This window comes from Pelodiscus sinensis, chromosome 5, assembly GCF_052426305.1.
Source record: "Pelodiscus sinensis isolate ZL-2025 chromosome 5, ASM5242630v1, whole genome shotgun sequence".
In the NCBI taxonomy this organism is placed as follows: Eukaryota; Metazoa; Chordata; order Testudines; family Trionychidae; genus Pelodiscus; species Pelodiscus sinensis.
Genome location: NC_143056.1, coordinates 1,110,691 through 1,127,918, shown reverse-complemented (window position 1 = coordinate 1,127,918; position 17,228 = coordinate 1,110,691). Strand labels below are relative to the sequence as shown.

The following is a 17,228-nucleotide window of genomic DNA, read 5'->3' as shown; positions in this document are numbered from 1 at the left end:
CGCGGGGCGCGTGGGCGGGAAAGTTTCTCGGCTCGGCTGCACGAAGGGGAAGCCGGGAGCTCGGCGGCAACCGGCCAATGAGCCGCAGTGGAAGGGCGGAACTGCCGGCGCGTGGAGCCCCTGCTGGATCCGGGCCAGGCTCCCGCCGTGCAGCGCTGCGCACTGGTCTCAGAGGTGCAAGGAGGGGGATGGGAAGAGCGGGGGGCTGCCAACTTCCCGACAGTGGAAACCTGAGCCCTTCGCCCTTCGCCCTGCTCCTCCCCTGCCTGCAGCCTCGGGGCTGGGAGGTTTGGAGAGCGGGAGGGAGTGGGGGAGCAGCGCTCGGGCTGGCTCCCGGAAGCGGCCAGCATCTCTCCATCCCCAGGCACGCCAGGCGCTGCCCCTGCCCCTAGGTGCCATCCCTCCAGCTCCTCTGGCCACCATCTCGGCGACTCCCGGAGTCCGGCCTTGGGTTCGGGGCTGGGCAGGGACGTCCCTCCCAGGAGCCAGGGGACATGTCACAGCGTCCGGGGAGCCCACAACACCAGAGCTCCGTGCGCTGCCAACTGGACTTTGGCTGGCCTGTGCCGGGGTGTCCACACCTCGCACTGAACGGGGGGGGTTGAATCCGGGGGGAGGGGGAGGAAGTCCCGCCCCGCCCCGCCCCTCTCCTTGGACCGGGCATGCCCAGATGCTGGAGCAGTATAAAAGAGAGGAGCTGTTCTTTCCAGGCTGCCCGCTGGAGGAGAAGCTCTGCTCCGCCCAGAGAGCCAGGAGAGCACTGGGCTGCTGTACAGAGGGGCTCCTCCCTGTTTTACTTCACCCGGCTGGTCGCCTGTGCAGGGTCTCTGCTGCCCCCGGCCGAAGGCAGGACGTGTTCCGGAGACGTGTTTTAGGGGGCAGATTGTCCCATCTCCGCTGCAAGCCGGCACCAAGGCCTGTGCAAGTGGCGTGTGTGTCTGCCTCCTTGAGCTGGTTTCACTCCTCCATTTCTTCCTTCCTGCCGATGGCCTGTTGGAGGTTGGATGCTGAAGGGGCCCCGCTGGTTGGGTAAGATTGCCCTGGGACTGTGCGACAGGAGAACCTGTCTGGAGTTGGTGACATGGACTTGGAACCCGTCCTCTGTCCCAGGACGGGGCTGGCTGTGGCACAGGGAACCGGAGTGACTGAGGGTACGTCTACACTACAATATTAATTCGAACTAACTTTGTAGTGTAGACATACCCTGAGGGGTTTTGCTTGTGAGGCTTCATGCTGGCCAGTGTGGCAAACAGAAGAGCTCCCTGGGATGGGTTTGGTGCCGTGCAGCGGAGGACCCCCAGGCCTGGGCTGTAAGTAGCCCTGTGTCTGAGCAGTTCACCCGGATTGACCCCCTAAGCAGTGCCCCTAGGAGCCCCTGTATTGCACAAACTCACTGAAACACTAGCAACAATATTGGATTAGCAATTAGGAACCTGCTGGATCACTCTGAAATGCAGCCCATGTCTCCAACGACTGGTCTAGCCTGTGTTCTAGCTGTTCGGTTCATGCTGCCTGGCGATGGGAAGGGAAAGAAAAGGAGAACTGTGCACTCTGTCTTTCCTAGCACAGGAGGTAAACAATGAATATGCACCATCCCTGTTAAATATGCACATGTATAGTGCTGTACCGAGCTGCAAGAGAGAATCAGTTGCAAATGATTAACACGGCAATAGAAACCAAAATAGGGATCTTTACAATTCTGCTGTTCAGCACGGAGCTCTGAAGCTGAGATGACTCAGTACCTGCCAGAGGCGAGAAATGTTCAGTATTCCAAGGGCTCGCTGCCCTCTCGTCACAGTAACACCAGGTGCGCTGGGGTGTCCTGTCCTCAGCCTGCGAGGACTGTGACTGGTCGCAGGGCTGACGGGGCGAGGAAACACTTCGTCTTCCGGCATTAGCCAGTTGCAGTGTGACCCTGCAGAGGGGATCCGGACAGGCTATGGCTCAACCATGAATAAAAACAAACTTGCTCCCAAGCTTCCAACTACAGGTTGGACCTCCGTGGTCCGGCAGCCGTGGAACCTGAACAAGGGAATTCGCCAGACCAGGGAGGTCCCCTGTCAACCGCCTCCCAGGAACCCGCTGACTCTGCTGCTGGCCCCAGCCGCTCCCCACTGCCATCAGACAGCTGAGCTGCTGGCCCTGACTGGACCCCTCGGGCCTGGGACTCCCCGCTGCACCTCCTGAGCCCCCTGCCGCGCTCCTGGCTGCCCCGCCGGGGGCTCGTGCGGAGCGATGCGTATGAACCCCAAGTTCTCCCTAAGGAGCACAGAGCTGCAGGGAGCAGCTCTGTACCAACCAGCGGAACTCCCCGCGCTGCCTGAGCCTGCTGCGCCCCGGGGCTCCTGGCTGCACCACCAGAGCTCCCCGCACAGCTCCAGCCCCCGGCCCTGCCGCCTGAGCCCTCTGGCCCTGTGCCTCCACACTGCCCGACCCCTGCTCCCACTGGCCTCCCTGCCCCTGGGCTCTCTGCTCCAGGAACACCCGGGGTCCTGCCGGACCAGAGTCCCGGTTCAGAGCGGTACAGGCTGCAGTAACATTCTCTGCCGCCGATTCCCGCTAACCCCTCGCGGGGGGGGGGGCTTTGTCCTCCTTTACAAAGAAGCGCCCCCTGAAGCGTTTGAATCTAGAAATAAAAGTGGCTCAAGGGACCTTGAGTGGGTCCCCCCCCCCCGCAGACTGGCCATGGGTCCCCCCCCCCCGCAGACTGGCCGTGGGCCCCCCCCCACAGACTGGCCGTGGGTCCCCCCCCCGCAGACTGGCCGTGGGTACCCCCCCCCCCGCTGACTGGCCGTGGGTACCCCCCCCCCGCTGACTGGCCGTGGGTCCCCCCCCCGCAGACTGGCCGTGGGCCCCCCCTCCCCGCAGACTGGCCGTGGGTCCTCCCCCCCCGCAGACTGGCCGTGGGTACCCCCCCCCCCCTGACTGGCCGTGGGTCCCCCCCCCCGCAGACTAGCCGTGGGCCCCCCCTCCCCGCAGACTGGCCGTGGGTCCCCCCCCCGCAGACTGGCCGTGGGTTCCCCCCCCCCCAAGACTGGCCGTGGGTCCCCCCCCCAGACTAGCCGTGGGCCCCCCCTCCCCGCAGACTGGCCGTGGGTCCCCCCCCCGCAGACTGGCCGTGGGTTCCCCCCCCCCCAGACTGGCCGTGGGTCCCCCCCCCGCAGACTGGCCGTGGGTTTCCCCCCCCCCGCAGACTGGCCGTGGGTCCCCCCCCCGCAGACTGGCCGTGGGTTCCCCCCCCCCCCAGACTGGCCGTGGGTCCCCCCCCCCCCGCAGACTGGCCGTGGGTCCCCCCCCCGCAGACTGGCCGTGGGTCCCCCCCCCGCAGACTGGCCGTGGGTCCCCCCCCCAGACTGGCCGTGGCCGGTTTCCAAGGAGAGCCGCTTTCCAGCCCCTTCGCTGCGCTGGTCTCCCCTGGACTCCGCCGCTCGCGCGCATCATTGCCGAGGGCAGCGCCCGCACCGGCTGCGCTGCTGAAGGGTCCCGCGCCGGGCCCCGGGGTGCGGACTGTCTGGTGACCCCTCCCCCAGCGCGGGGAGCCGCGGCCTCGCCTGCCTGATACCGACCCTCGTCCCTTGGGGGGGGGCCTGGAGGAGAGAAACTGGAGCCGGGGCTGGGCGAGCTGTTAACTCTGCGCGTCCCCCGCCTCCCGGCCCAGCCCGGCCCGGCGCCAGCGCTGCAGCCGGCTCGTGCCCCTCGCTCTGAGCCTTGGCTCCAGCGCCGCAGGAGGCCTGACAGGCGCTCGGCAGCACGTGGGCGCTGCTGTCACGTCCGCAGAGAAGGGCGGTGGCTGCAGCAGGGGCGAGTCAAGCCTGGTTCGCTGGGTTCACTGGAAACACTGGCCTGAGGCTGAGACGTGGGAGGGAAAGCTGGAGCTAAACCTGCCCAACTACAGAAGCGACGGGAGCCCTGGGGCACCTTAGAGACTGGCGGGTGTGTTGGAGCAGAAGCTTTCGTGGGCAAAGACCCGCTTCGTCTGATGCATAAACTACAGACGTTATCAACGCCCAGGCCAAAAGATCGGGGGGGGGGGGGGGCGAATAACCAAAAGATCGGGGGGGGGGGGGGGAATAACCATGCTCAAACCTTAGATAGAAAAGGGAATAACAGTCTAGAAACATAAGCAACTTAAAGGAGTCATTTGTTCATAACTTGCAATTTACACACATGCCTCCCAAAGCGCTTGGAAAATCTAAAATCATCTTAAAATCAAAAAAGTTCAAAACTTCATGTAATACAAGGTAAGCAGAAAGAGTTTAAAATATTTAGTCTCAGAATAAATTTAGCAAGGGACCTCACATTTTCATAAAACACTTTTATTTTAAATATAACAAAAATAAATCAACTTTTTAAAAATTCCACCAAAAATCCACTCAAATATTTTATTCAAGATTGCAAAACTGACAGCTACTCTTTATCTGGCAGAAAGCATCTCCTGACAGCCTTCCCGTTGGTAGTTAACTCTTATGTTTCCTGATGCTTTAACAAAGTTTAACTTTTTTTCCTTAGGTGATTAATATTAAACATAAATGACAATAAAAAGAGAAACCCAAAATAAACACCCTAAATCCCTTTGTCAATAATGAAGCAACTAAAACAATAAGTTATAATTAAAATAAAAATAATTATAGGGATTTCTATATCATACAACCCCCCCCCCCCAAAAAACCCCTTCTTACTTAACATCTTTTAAAAGCTCAGAAACGTGCACCGGCAAGTTGGTTTAAAAACAAACGCCAGCCTCGCATGCGCACGCCAGAGCAATCAAGCCCAGCTATTGAACGCCTATGCAAAATCGGGGTGGCTGCTCAGGGCCATGGGGCCTGCCACGCCGCAGGACGAGACGCTCCTGCCTCCAGTGATCAACTCCCACTGCAGGTGGGCCCGCCGGAGGAGAAGCCTTCCACCACCTGGCTCCGGCTCTGGCCCCAGCGGGGGCTGCCAGGGGAAGAGCTGCCAGCCTCCCCCCCACGTGGCTCCGGCTCTGGCCCCAGCGGGGGCTGCCAGGGGAAGAGCTGCCAGCCTCCCCCCCACGTGGCTCCGGCTCTGGCCCCAGCAGGGGCTGCCAGGGGAAGAGCTGCCAGCCTCCCCCCCACGTGGCTCCGGCTCTGGCCCCAGCGGGGGCTGCCAGGGGAAGAGCTGCCAGCCTCTCCCCCACGTGGCTCCGGCTCTGGCCCCAGCGGGGGCTGCCAGGGGAAGAGCTGCCAGCCTCCCCCCCACGTGGCTCCGGCTCTGGCCCCAGCGGGGGCTGCCAGGGGAAGAGCTGCCAGCCTCCCCCCCACGTGGCTCCGGCTCTGGCCCCAGCCAGGGCTGCCAGAGGAGCAGCCACCCGTGACGTGGGCCACAGCTCTGGCCCTGAGGCAGGGCTGAAGCTGGGGCCAGGCCGCATGGGGGCTGCCCTGCTGTTCCTGGGGCCACTCAGCCCCACTCCAGGGCAGCTGAGCAGCTCTCCAGAGAAGGGGCAGGCAGTGTGTTTCTGGCACCTGCCCGCCCGCCCAGGCAAGCACCTTTCAGGGAACCCTGATGGCGTCTGTGGCCCACTGTGCTGCACAGACCCATTTCCAGCAGTGCTGACCCCTCGCCCGCAGTTCCTGGCTTCAGAGTCGTGTGACTGGCTTTTTCCTTCAACATAAGAGCGGCCAGACGGGGTCAGAGCAAAGGTCCATCCAGCCTAGTGTCCTATCTGCCCACAGCAGCCAATGCCAGGTGCCCCAGAGGGAGTGAATCACAACAAGTAATCCTCACGTGATCCCTCTCCTGTCACCTCCTTTCAGACAAACACAGACTAGGGGCATCATTTCTACCCATCCTAGGGGTAGAAATCGATAGACCTAACCTCCATGAATCTCTCCAGCTCTTTTTGGAACCCTGTTAAAGTCCTGGTCTTCACCACATCCTCTGGCAAGGAGTTCCACAGATTGACTGTGCACTGAGCGAAGAAAAACATCTTTTTGTTTGTTTTAAACCTGCTGCCTACTAATTTCATTTGGTGACCCCTAGTTCTTATATTGTGGGAACAAGTAAATAACTTTTCCTTATTCAATTTCTGTGTGTTGGTCATAATTTTATCAACCTCTATCATATCCCCCCTTAGTCTCCTCTTTTCTATGATGAAAAGTCTAAGTCTTTTTAATCTCTCTTCATATAGGACCCGTTCCAAACCCCTAATCATTTTTGGTGCCCTTTTCTGAACCTTTTGCAATGCCAAGATATCTTTTTTGAGATGAGGCGACCACATCTGTACGCAGTATTCAGGATGTGGGTGTACCATGGTTTTATACAGAGGCAATAAGATATTCTCTGTCTTATTCTCTATCCCCTTTTTAATGACTCCTAACATTCTGTTTGCTTTTTTGACTGCCGCTGCACATTGAGTGGATGTTTCCAGAGAACTATTCACAGTGACCCCCAAGGTCTCTCTCATGAGTAGTTGTAGCCAAATTAGTCTCCAGCATATTATACGTGCCGTTGGGATTCTTGTTTCCAATGTGCATTACTTTACACCTATCACGTCATTTGGGTTTTCATGCGGAGAGAGACGTGGACCATTCCCAGCTCCCAGTACTGTACCCTGGTGGCGGAGGGGACCCAGGCCCCTAGTTTGGGTACCTACAGCCTAATATGGGAGCGGATCCTTGCACGTGAAATTACCAGCCGATATGTTAATACCCAGCAATGGTTTAAGCAGCTGACCTTTGGGAAAGGGGCGTTGCCAGTATGCAGTATCCATTCTGATCATCTTTGTCCTTCCAGACTGTGACAGGGAGATGAGTCCAGAGACCAGATCAGATTCAATGCGTTTGAAAATTCAGTTGGGTTTTATGGCTCGACAGGTCAGCCCATTTTTGGGGATGAGTACTCCTAAATAATGAAGACAAATATTAGACCACTTAATGGGGAAGAGGCACGACGAGCTGTCTAATGACGCTCATCTCCAGGCAGTATCAGACATGCAGCCCCCTACATCTTGTAACCTGAAATAGACGACATCATTCTGTGTGCAATTGGCACAGAGGCTGCGGGGTCATTAATGAACTATAAAATATCTGCATTAGGGAGGTGGACGAGCATGTTGACTCTTCCTTATCAGCTAAATCTTCAACTCTCTTATCGCCAGACACCAGCACCTGCATCGTTAATGAGGCTAGATCTATCGTAGCTTCCTTCTCTGAGCTTGATTTCACATCCATCACTCATTTGTCTTGGTCAAAACGGAGCTGACCCAGCTGAATTTTCACAGGTATAAATTGAACTTGTTAGAAGAAGAGCACAGGAAACTCGAGAGAGGGTGGCGTAAAGGGACCAATTTATTGCCCATGCAGGGTTACCAAGACCCCCAACACAACGCTCCAAGTGGCAGAGATTGGCAGCAGCCACACTCCTGTAGCCATTTTCGAATGTAAATTCACACCTCTATTCTACTTTCCATAGACCCTCAGCTCGCAGTGTTAACGCCCGTACACTGACTAGTAACGAGCAGGCGAAGGGCACAATTCTACCCTCCTCGTTTGTTGGTTTTCATCCAATCAGCATTGCACACTGGCCTGCAGGGAGGGGGAAGGAGCTGTGCTAATACGTTGTCCAGCGCATGAGGACAGGCTGGGGATACTGGGAGGCACCATTAACATTGGGTGCCTTTATCAAGTAGCAGTGCAGTGCAGCAGTGCCCCTATGTAGGGCAGAGAGCCTCACTTCTCTTTCCTACAGGCAGCACGGAGGGAGAAAGCAGGCCTCCTGTAAGAAGAAAATAGGCCTGTCATTTAGCAAAGACAGGCCAGCCCCTCACCAATGTTGCAGGCCTTCCCAGACCCTCATGAGCTCTGAAATAGCCCAGCAAAACGTATGGACGACATTTTCTGGGTGGTGCAGGGCAAATAAGCAAAGCGCTTGGAGAATACAGAGATTTAAAAATCCTAGAACCCCAGGGCGGGCAGAGACCTCAGGAGTCATCAAGTCCAGCCCCCTGCCCAAGGCAGGACCAATCCCAGCCAGGGCTTGGTCAAACCAGGTCTTAAACACCTCTAGGGATGGTTAAAAGAATGGAGGCAAAGAGTTACTCAGGGCTATTCTCCCTCCTGCCCAGAAACCCAGCGTCTGTCCGTGCTCAGGTGGCTAGTGACTGGGGCAGCATCTGTTCACTCCGTAGTGCTCAGGCAGCTTTGAGATGTGCCGAACAGACCCCCCCCCTTGGCTCCGCAGGCTGCAGAAAACACACCTGGGCAACTGAGAATGTGCAGGCGCCATAGCAGCACCTTGCTTAAAGCATTAACGTCTGGAGCCCAGGACCTGCCAGGAGAGGCCAACCATCTGTGCTGTTGACTCTGGAGAAGAGGCGCTGGTAGCAGGGGGAGGGCGGAAGGGACGTGACCAGCATCTGTGAGGGCACAGAAGGCTGTTCCGAAGAGGAGGGCGAGGCACTGGTTCTCCAAGGACAGGCTAGACAAAAGGATGACCCACATGATATTCGTCCTGCCGCAGTGCAAGGGAGTGCACGAGATGCCTACCGAGGTCCCTTCCTGGCCTAGGTCTCTGGCTCCCTGCCCAACAGAAGGGCCCGGTGTGGAGGTTATGCCCTTGAGTTCTGGATGTGCAGCGTGGGAAGTGGCACCCACCCTCTCCAAACAGGCTGCCCATGGCCTAGAGGGACCAGCACAACTGGGAGCCAAGGTGCCGGGACGTCTCTTCCCATCTGCTTCTGAAGGGGGTCGGCATTTAGTCAGGATGCCCTGTGAGGGAAGGGTATCACCAGCCCGTTCTGCAGCGGGGGCCAAAGCCCCTAGGGCCAGGGGCGTGGCTGTCTCCTCTCCGGCAGAGCGGGGGCCAGAGCCCCAAGGGCCAGGGGCGCGGCTGTCTCCTCTCCGGCAGAGCGGGGGCCAGAGCCCCTAGGGCCAGGGGCGCGGCTGTCTCCTCTCCGGCAGAGCGGGTACCAGAGCCCCTAGGGCCAGTGGCACGGCTGTCTCCTCTCCAGCAGAGCGGGTACCAGAGCCCCTAGGGCCAGGGGCGCGGCTGTCTCCTCTCCGGCAGAGCGGGGGCCAGAGCCCCTAGGGCCAGGGGCATGGCTGTCTCCTCTCCGGCAGAGCGGGGGCCAGAGCCCCTAGGGCCAGGGGCGCGGCTGTCTCCTCTCTGGCAGAGCGGGTACCAGAGCCCCTAGGGCCAGGGGCGCGGCTGTCTCCTCTCTGGAAGAGCGGGTACCAGAGCCCCTAGGGCCAGGGGCGTGGCTGTCTCCTCTCCGGCAGAGCGGGTACCAGAGCCCCTAGGGCCAGGGGCGCGGCTGTCTCCTCTCCGGCAGAGCGGGTACCAGAGCCCCTAGGGCCAGGGGCGCGGCTGTCTCCTCTCCGGCAGAGCGGGGGCCAGAGCCCCTAGGGCCAGGGGCGTGGCTGTCTCCTCTCCGGCAGAGCGGGTGCCAGAGCCCCTAGGGCCAGGGGCGTGGCTGTCTCCTCTCCGGCAGAGCGGGTACCAGAGCCCCTAGGGCCAGGGGCGCGGCTGTCTCCTCTCCGGCAGAGCGGGTACCAGAGCCCCTAGGGCCAGGGGCGCGGCTGTCTCCTCTCTGGCAGAGCGGGTACCAGAGCCCCTAGGGCCAGGGGCGCGGCTGTCTCCTCTCCGGCAGAGCGGGTACCAGAGCCCCTAGGGCCAGGGGCGCGGCTGTCTCCTCTCCGGCAGAGCGGGGGCCAGAGCCCCTAGGGCCAGGGGCGTGGCTGTCTCCTCTCCGGCAGAGCGGGTGCCAGAGCCCCTAGGGCCAGGGGCGTGGCTGTCTCCTCTCCGGCAGAGCGGGTACCAGAGCCCCTAGGGCCAGGGGCGCGGCTGTCTCCTCTCCGGCAGAGCGGGTACCAAAGCCCCTAGGGCCAGGGGCGCGGCTGTCTCCTCTCTGGCAGAGCGGGTACCAGAGCCCCTAGGGCCAGGGGCGCGGCTGTCTCCTCTCCGGCAGAGCGGGTACCAGAGCCCCTAGGGCCAGGGGCGCGGCTGTCTCCTCTCCGGCAGAGCGGGTACCAGAGCCCCTAGGGCCAGGGGCGCGGCTGTCTCCTCTCTGGCAGAGCGGGGGCCAGAGCCCCTAGGGCCAGGGGCGCGGCTGTCTCCTCTCCGGCAGAGCGGGTACCAGAGCCCCTAGGGCCAGGGGCGCGGCTGTCTCCTCTCCGGCAGAGCGGGTACCAGAGCCCCTAGGGCCAGGGGCGCGGCTGTCTCCTCTCTGGCAGAGCGGGTACCAGAGCCCCTAGGGCCAGGGGCGCGGCTGTCTCCTCTCCGGCAGAGCGGGTACCAGAGCCCCTAGGGCCAGGGGCGCGGCTGTCTCCTCTCCGGCAGAGCGGGGGTCAGAGCCCCTAGGGGCAGGGGCGCGGCTGTCTCCTCTCCGGCAGAGCGGGTACCAGAGCCCCTAGGGCCAGGGGCGCGGCTGTCTCCTCTCCGGCAGAGCGGGTGCCAGAGCCCCTAGGGCCAGGGGCGTGGCTGTCTCCTCTCCGGCAGAGCGGGGGCCAGAGCCCCTAGGGCCAGGGGCGTGGCTGTCTCCTCTCCGGCAGAGCGGGTGCCAGAGCCCCTAGGGCCAGGGGCGCGGCTGTCTCCTCTCCGGCAGAGCGGGGGCCAGAGCCCCTAGGGCCAGGGGCGCGGCTGTCTCCTCTCTGGCAGAGCGGGTACCAGAGCCCCTAGGGCCAGGGGCGCGGCTGTCTCCTCTCCGGCAGAGCGGGTACCAGAGCCCCTAGGGCCAGGGGCGCGGCTGTCTCCTCTCCGGCAGAGCGGGTACCAGAGCCCCTAGGGCCAGGGGCGCGGCTGTCTCCTCTCCGGCAGAGCGGGGGCCAGAGCCCCTAGGGCCAGGGGCGCGGCTGTCTCCTCTCCGGCAGAGCGGGTACCAGAGCCCCTAGGGCCAGGGGCGCGGCTGTCTCCTCTCCGGCAGAGCGGGTACCAGAGCCCCTAGGGCCAGGGGCGTGGCTGTCTCCTCTCCGGCAGAGCGGGTACCAGAGCCCCTAGGGCCAGGGGCGTGGCTGTCTCCTCTCCGGCAGAGCGGGGGCCAGAGACCCTAGGGCCAGGGGCGTGGCTGTCTCCTCTCTGGCAGAGCGGGTACCAGAGCCCCTAGGGCCAGGGGCGCAGCTGTCTCCTCTCTGAAAGAGCGGGTACCAGAGCCCCTAGGGCCAGGGGCGTGGCTGTCTCCTCTCTGGCAGAGCGGGTACCAGAGCCCCTAGGGCCAGGGGCGCGGCTGTCTCCTCTCTGAAAGAGCGGGTACCAGAGCCCCTAGGGCCAGGGGCGTGGCTGTCTCCTCTCTGGCAGAGCGGGTGCCAGAGCCCCTAGGGCCAGGGGCGCGGCTGTCTCCTCTCCGGCAGAGCGGGTACCAGAGCCCCTAGGGCCAGGGGCGCGGCTGTCTCCTCTCCGGCAGAGCGGGTACCAGAGCCCCTAGGGCCAGGGGCGTGGCTGTCTCCTCTCTGAAAGAGCGGGTACCAGAGCCCCTAGGGCCAGGGGCGTGGCTGTCTCCTCTCCGGCAGAGCGGGTGCCAGAGCCCCTAGGGCCAGGGGCGCGGCTGTCTCCTCTCCGGCAGAGCGGGTACCAGAGCCCCTAGGGCCAGGGGCGCGGCTGTCTCCTCTCCGGCAGAGCGGGTACCAGAGCCCCTAGGGCCAGGGGCGCGGCTGTCTCCTCTCTGGAAGAGCGGGTACCAGAGCCCCTAGGGCCAGGGGCGCGGCTGTCTCCTCTCCGGCAGAGCGGGTACCAGAGCCCCTAGGGCCAGGGGCGCGGCTGTCTCCTCTCCGGCAGAGCGGGGGCCAGAGCCCCTAGGGCCAGGGGCGCGGCTGTCTCCTCTCCGGCAGAGCGGGTACCAGAGCCCCTAGGGCCAGGGGCGCGGCTGTCTCCTCTCTGGCAGAGCGGGTACCAGAGCCCCTAGGGCCAGGGGCGCGGCTGTCTCCTCTCCGGCAGAGCGGGTACCAGAGCCCCTAGGGCCAGGGGCGCGGCTGTCTCCTCTCCGGCAGAGCGGGGGCCAGAGCCCCTAGGGCCAGGGGCGCGGCTGTCTCCTCTCTGGCAGAGCGGGGGCCAGAGCCCCTAGGGCCAGGGGCGCGGCTGTCTCCTCTCCGGCAGAGCGGGGGCCACCTCACTCCCCTGCTCTCCCGACAGCCTGGGCCCATGTGGCCGCCCCACGCAGAGCTTTGGGGTGTCCGCCAGTGAAGAGCAGTGGAAACTGCTAGTTGTGTGAGCTGCCTCCTGCTCGGGCCTGGCCCTGGGCTCCTAAGCAAAAGAAAAGCAGCGAGCCCCTGCCAGTGCCCCCTTGGCATCCCGAGGGGCCTGCAGGAAACCCAGCGGCCGCATCTCTGCAGGCGCAAATTCAGGGTCAGTCAGATCAAACCTTCTGCAACACCTGGCGGGTTTGCTTCCCAGCCGGCCGGCCCGCAGCCAGTCACCCCCGGGCTGAGCACCGTTTGCTGACAGAAAGGAGACTCAGAATTCAGTCTCTTCGTGTCCAGTCCCAGTCTGGCCAGAGCCCTCGGCCTCACATTGCCAAGCTGGCCCGGTGTCCCAGCTCTACCCTGGCTCTGCTCAGTCTCTCCTCACTGCGTGCCCTGGGCTGCTTTGGCCCACGCCTGCTGTCTCTGAGCAGCCCCTTCCAGGCCTGGCTACCACGGGCCCTCACAGGCTCATGGCGGCCACGTGCCTCTCCTAACCCTACCCTTCCCCAGGCCGGGGCTTCCTACAGGGGCCTCTTCTTCTCCGCAGCCGCTGAGGCGGTGTCTCATTCTCCTGCAGGCCTCTCCCTACAGTCCTAGGTCTCCTGGCCTGGCTGCGTCTCGGTCTGCCTGCAGCTCGGTGCACACGCTGCCCCTAGGCAGGGCGAGCGAGCCAAGCGACCCCAGAGCCCCGGAGCCTGAATTCCAGGGAGGGGACTGTCCCAGTGGTTAGAATAAGGACTTGGGAGCAAGCGTCATGGGGTCCCTTCCTGCTCCTGTTGCAGACGCACTTTGCACCCTTCACTTGGCTGTGCCTCGGTTTTCTCACACAACAGAGCCCGCCCCCCCGCATCCTACCTCCTGGGCATAGGGTTTGGCTAGAAGCCACGGACAGGGCCAGGCCCGCCTGGGCCACGAGGCAAGAGCGCGTGGCTCTCGCCACTGTTCAAACCGAACTCTGCACAGCACCCAGGCTCCCTTTTCACCTCCTGGGGAGGCCTGGAGCAGCAGCAAACTGGCAGGGTCAGGCTGCCTGGCAGAGCGCGAGGGTCCCTGTCCAGCCTGCTCTAGCTCTTAACACCCGCTGGCTCGCCGCCGTGCCAGGCGCCAGCGCGCCCCGAGGGCCTGGGCTGCACTAGGACCCTCGAGAGCTGGGCGCAGGTCCTGGCTCTGACACCACGTCCAGCTTGCTGGGCCAGTCACTCGGTGTTAGTGCTTGGGGGCTGGCTGGGACAGCACCCCCTGCGTCACGCCGTGTCTACCGGGTAGGTTTGCACTGTCGGGCTAGATCCTCGCGCAGCACGGCGGTGACGCAGCCTCCGGCGTCAGACCTCGCGCGACACGGCGGAGGTGGAGACGCAGCCGCCGGCGTCAGACCTCGCGCAGCACGGCGGAGGTGGAGATGCAGCTGCCAGCGTCCGACCTCGCGCAGCACGGCGGAGGTGGAGATGCAGCCGCCGGCGTCAGACCTTGCGTGACACGGCGGAGACGCAGCCGCCGGCGTCAGACCTCGCGTGACACGGCGGAGATGCAGCCTCCGGCGTCAGACCTCGCGCAGCACGGCAGAGGCGGAGATGCAGCCTCCGGCGTCAGACCTCGCGCAGCACGGCGGAGGCGGAGATGCAGCCGCCAGCGTCAGACCTCGCGCAGCACGGCGGAGGCGGAGATGCAGCCGCCAGCGTCAGACCTCGCGCGGCACGACGGAGGTGGAGATGCAGCCTCCGGCGTCAGACCTCGCGCAGCATGGCGGAGGTGGAGATGCAGCCTCCGGCGTCAGACCTCGCGCAGCACGGCGGAGGTGGAGATGCAGCCTCCGGCGTCAGACCTCGCGCAGCACGGCGGAGGTGGAGACGCAGCCTCTGGCATCAGACCTCGTGCGACACGGCGGAGGTGGAGACGCAGCCTCTGGCATCAGACCTCGTGCGACACGGCGGAGGTGGAGACGCAGCCTCTGGCATCAGACCTCGTGCGACACGGCGGAGGTGGAGACGCAGCCTCTGGCATCAGACCTCGTGCGACACGGCGGAGGTGGAGACGCAGCCTCTGGCATCAGACCTCGTGCGACACGGCGGAGGTGGAGACGCAGCCTCTGGCATCAGACCTCGTGCAGCACGGCGGAGGTGGAGACGCAGCCTCTGGCATCAGACCTCGTGCGACACGGCGGAGGTGGAGACGCAGCCTCTGGCATCAGACCTCGTGCGACACGGCGGAGGTGGAGACGCAGCCTCTGGCATCAGACCTCGTGCGACACGGCGGAGACGCAGCCGCCAGCGTCAGACCTTGGATGACACGGTGGAGACGCAGCTGCTGGTGTCACTTCTCACATAACACAGCGGAGAAGCAACCACTTGCATCAAGAAAGACGTGGAAAAATTGAAGAGGGTCCAGAGAAGAGCAACAAGAATGATTTAAAGCCTAGAGAACATGAGCTATGAGAGAAGACTGAAGGAACTGGGCTTGTTTAGTTTGGAGAGGGGACATGAGAGCGGTTTTCAGGTTTCTAACAGGGTGTCACAGGGAGAAGGCAGAAAACTTGTTCTCCTGGGCCTCTGAGGACAGGACAAGAAGCAATGGGCTTAACCTGCAGCAAGGGAGGTTTAGGTTGGACATTAGGGAAAACTTCCTACCTATCACGGTTGTTAAACACTGGAGTAAATTGCCTAGGGAGGTTGTGGAATCCCCATCGCTGGAGATATTTAAGAGCAGGTTGGACAGACGCCTGTCAGGGATGGTCTAGATGGTGCTTGGTCCTGTCGTGCAGGCAGGGGACTGGACTCGATGACTCTCGAGGTCCCTTCCAGTCCTAGTGTTCTAGGGTTCTATGATCACTCCTCACATGGCATGGTGGTGACACAAACAGAGGCACCTGGGCTTAGAGCCACGATACCATTTACCCTCCTAACAGTCATGGATGTAATGGAAGTGAGTGACCTCAGTACTGAGGTTTGTCCGGGCCCACAGAGTCTCTCAGACAGATAGGCCGGCAGCCAGACAGGCAGGCAGACAGACAGACAGAGAGTCTGGCCAGCAGACAGACAGGCCGACAGGCAGGCAGATGTGTGTCCTTGTAGCTTCCCACTCTGCAGTCCATCTGCTGGAGCCATCGTACCCGCTACTGTGATGGCGCGTTGGGGTTTTCCCGTCTCCTGCACCCCCGTAATGGCACGGACAGACTCCACCAGCCAGTAGAACAGAGGGAGTTTATTGCTTCTCCAGGATACAGCACAGCACAGATGTCATCTGGTTACAGGGTAGGCCTAGGATGCCTCAGCCCCCCCTTGAGATGGGGGAGACTGGGCCCCTAAGTTCCAGCCCGTTGCCTAGGCTGCTTCCTCCATGATACCAGACAGAAACCCAACTAACGTACTTCCAGCCCTGCCCCCAGCCAGGGCTCCACTCCCCTTCTTCCCATTGTTCCTCTCCCTGGGAGATAACTGGTCAGACAGGTTCTTAGCCCCCTTGCATAATGACTCATCCCCTGCCCTGCTGGGCCATGCTGCAGCCAGCAGCCAGTGGGGGTCACCCACAGCCCAGCCTAGCAACGAGCAAGGTACCCCCCACTATGTCACAGCTGCCCTGTCTCGGCCCAGAGGCTGATGCCGGGGGATGATGCAGGGAAATGCACTTGGCCTCCGCTGGCGTTGTTCTGGTCCCTGGTGCCCCAGAGCTTTGCCCCAGGGAAGGGCAGTTGGGGGATTCCTGGGCACCTTCCCTGGGGACACTTCCCGGGAGCACAGCTTTGTGCTCAGCAGTGCCAGCCATGCAGGCCCCACTGGCTCTGGCCCCACCCAGAGGGCTCCCTGCTGTGGCGCTTTGCACAGAACCCCCCTCTGAGGAACTCTCTTTCCCTGGGGCTGGGACGGCTCTGGGGAGTGTCTTGTGCAGCAGAGACAGGTGGACAGTGGGGGACGGGTGTCTCCCGCACAGTTTCCTCGGGCTGCCACAGGCCTGGGCCAGGAGGGGCTTGTGAAGTCAGAGGAGAGCACCTGGCCACTGGTTTCCGTCTGAGCCAGGAGCCAGGGTTCAGCGCCCCAGCAGTACCAGCACGTGACGGTGCATGGGCCCTGCGGGGAACGTACCGCCTGGCCCGAGGAGTGGCTAGTGAGCCAGCAAGGGCACTGGGGCCCTCTGCCAGAGCTGTCCGGCCTGTTTGCGTCACATCTCTTCCGCGTGCTGGCATGTGGCCTGCGTCAGGGCTCTTTGCACCGGGGAGCAGCAGAGGGGCTGGAGCTGCCGCCCGGGGATGGAAAGCGCCCGTCCCCCCCAGTCTGGGGCAGACCCAGGAGCCGAGGCCCCTGGGCTGTGCAGGAGCAAGCTGGGCAGAGGAAGAGCTTGCTGGCTGAAGCTGTGGGAACAGAGCTTGGAAAGAGATTTTCAGGTGTCCCAGGCCATCCACCAAGCGGGACTGACCCGCCCCCCTGGCAGAATGGCAGCTGCTCAGCGAGGTGCTCCAGCCTCACCATGCTCAGTGCAAGGCACCGGCTCACCCCACAGCTCCTACTGGGCTGGGGAGCTGAAAGCACTGTGGCAGGATGGCCTTTGGGCCTGGCTGGCACGAGTGGGCAGCTTTATACCGGGGGAAGTAAAGGCTCCGTTTCGAGTCATTAAGGAAAGAAAATCTCCACCGGCACCCTTGGGATGAGGCCCCTGGCTTGTCCCAAGATCTGCTCAGCAGTCGCCCTTGGCACACACTAGTGGGGAGAGGCACAGAGCATGTGGTCACATCCTCCTCCCCGTGCGAAACGTGAGTTTGAGTGCAAAGCAAGAGGCTGAGTTCACGGTTACCCGCTGGCCACTCGCAGAAGCGCCAGGCTTTGCACTCACATCTGAGCCCAGGAAAAGTTTGAGCCTTTAGCTATCATCTTTGGAAATCATGGAAGCCAGGAGAGATTCCAGAAGACTGGAAAAGAACAAATCTAGTGCCCATCTATAAAAAGGGAAACAAGAAAAACCCAGGAAACTACAGACCAGTCAGTTTAACTTCTGTGCCAGGAAAGATAATGGAGCAAGTAATTAAGGAATTCATCTCCAAACACTTGGAAAATAATAAGGTATCAGCCAGCATGGATTTGTACAGAACAAATCATGTCAAACCAATCG

At 62.1% G+C, this 17,228-nt stretch overlaps 1 long non-coding RNA gene across 1 annotated transcript; it reads right to left on the bottom strand.

Annotated features, from left to right (window-relative positions):
- Window positions 1-1,676: 1,676 nt before the first annotated feature.
- Window positions 1,677-3,964, bottom strand: LOC142828938 (uncharacterized). The gene is made up of 2 exons (XR_016349575.1): window positions 3,463-3,964; window positions 1,677-1,915 (listed from the first exon to the last, which is right to left on the bottom strand). It is a non-coding gene; the product is annotated as an uncharacterized LOC142828938 (long non-coding RNA).
- Window positions 3,965-17,228: the final 13,264 nt, after the last annotated feature.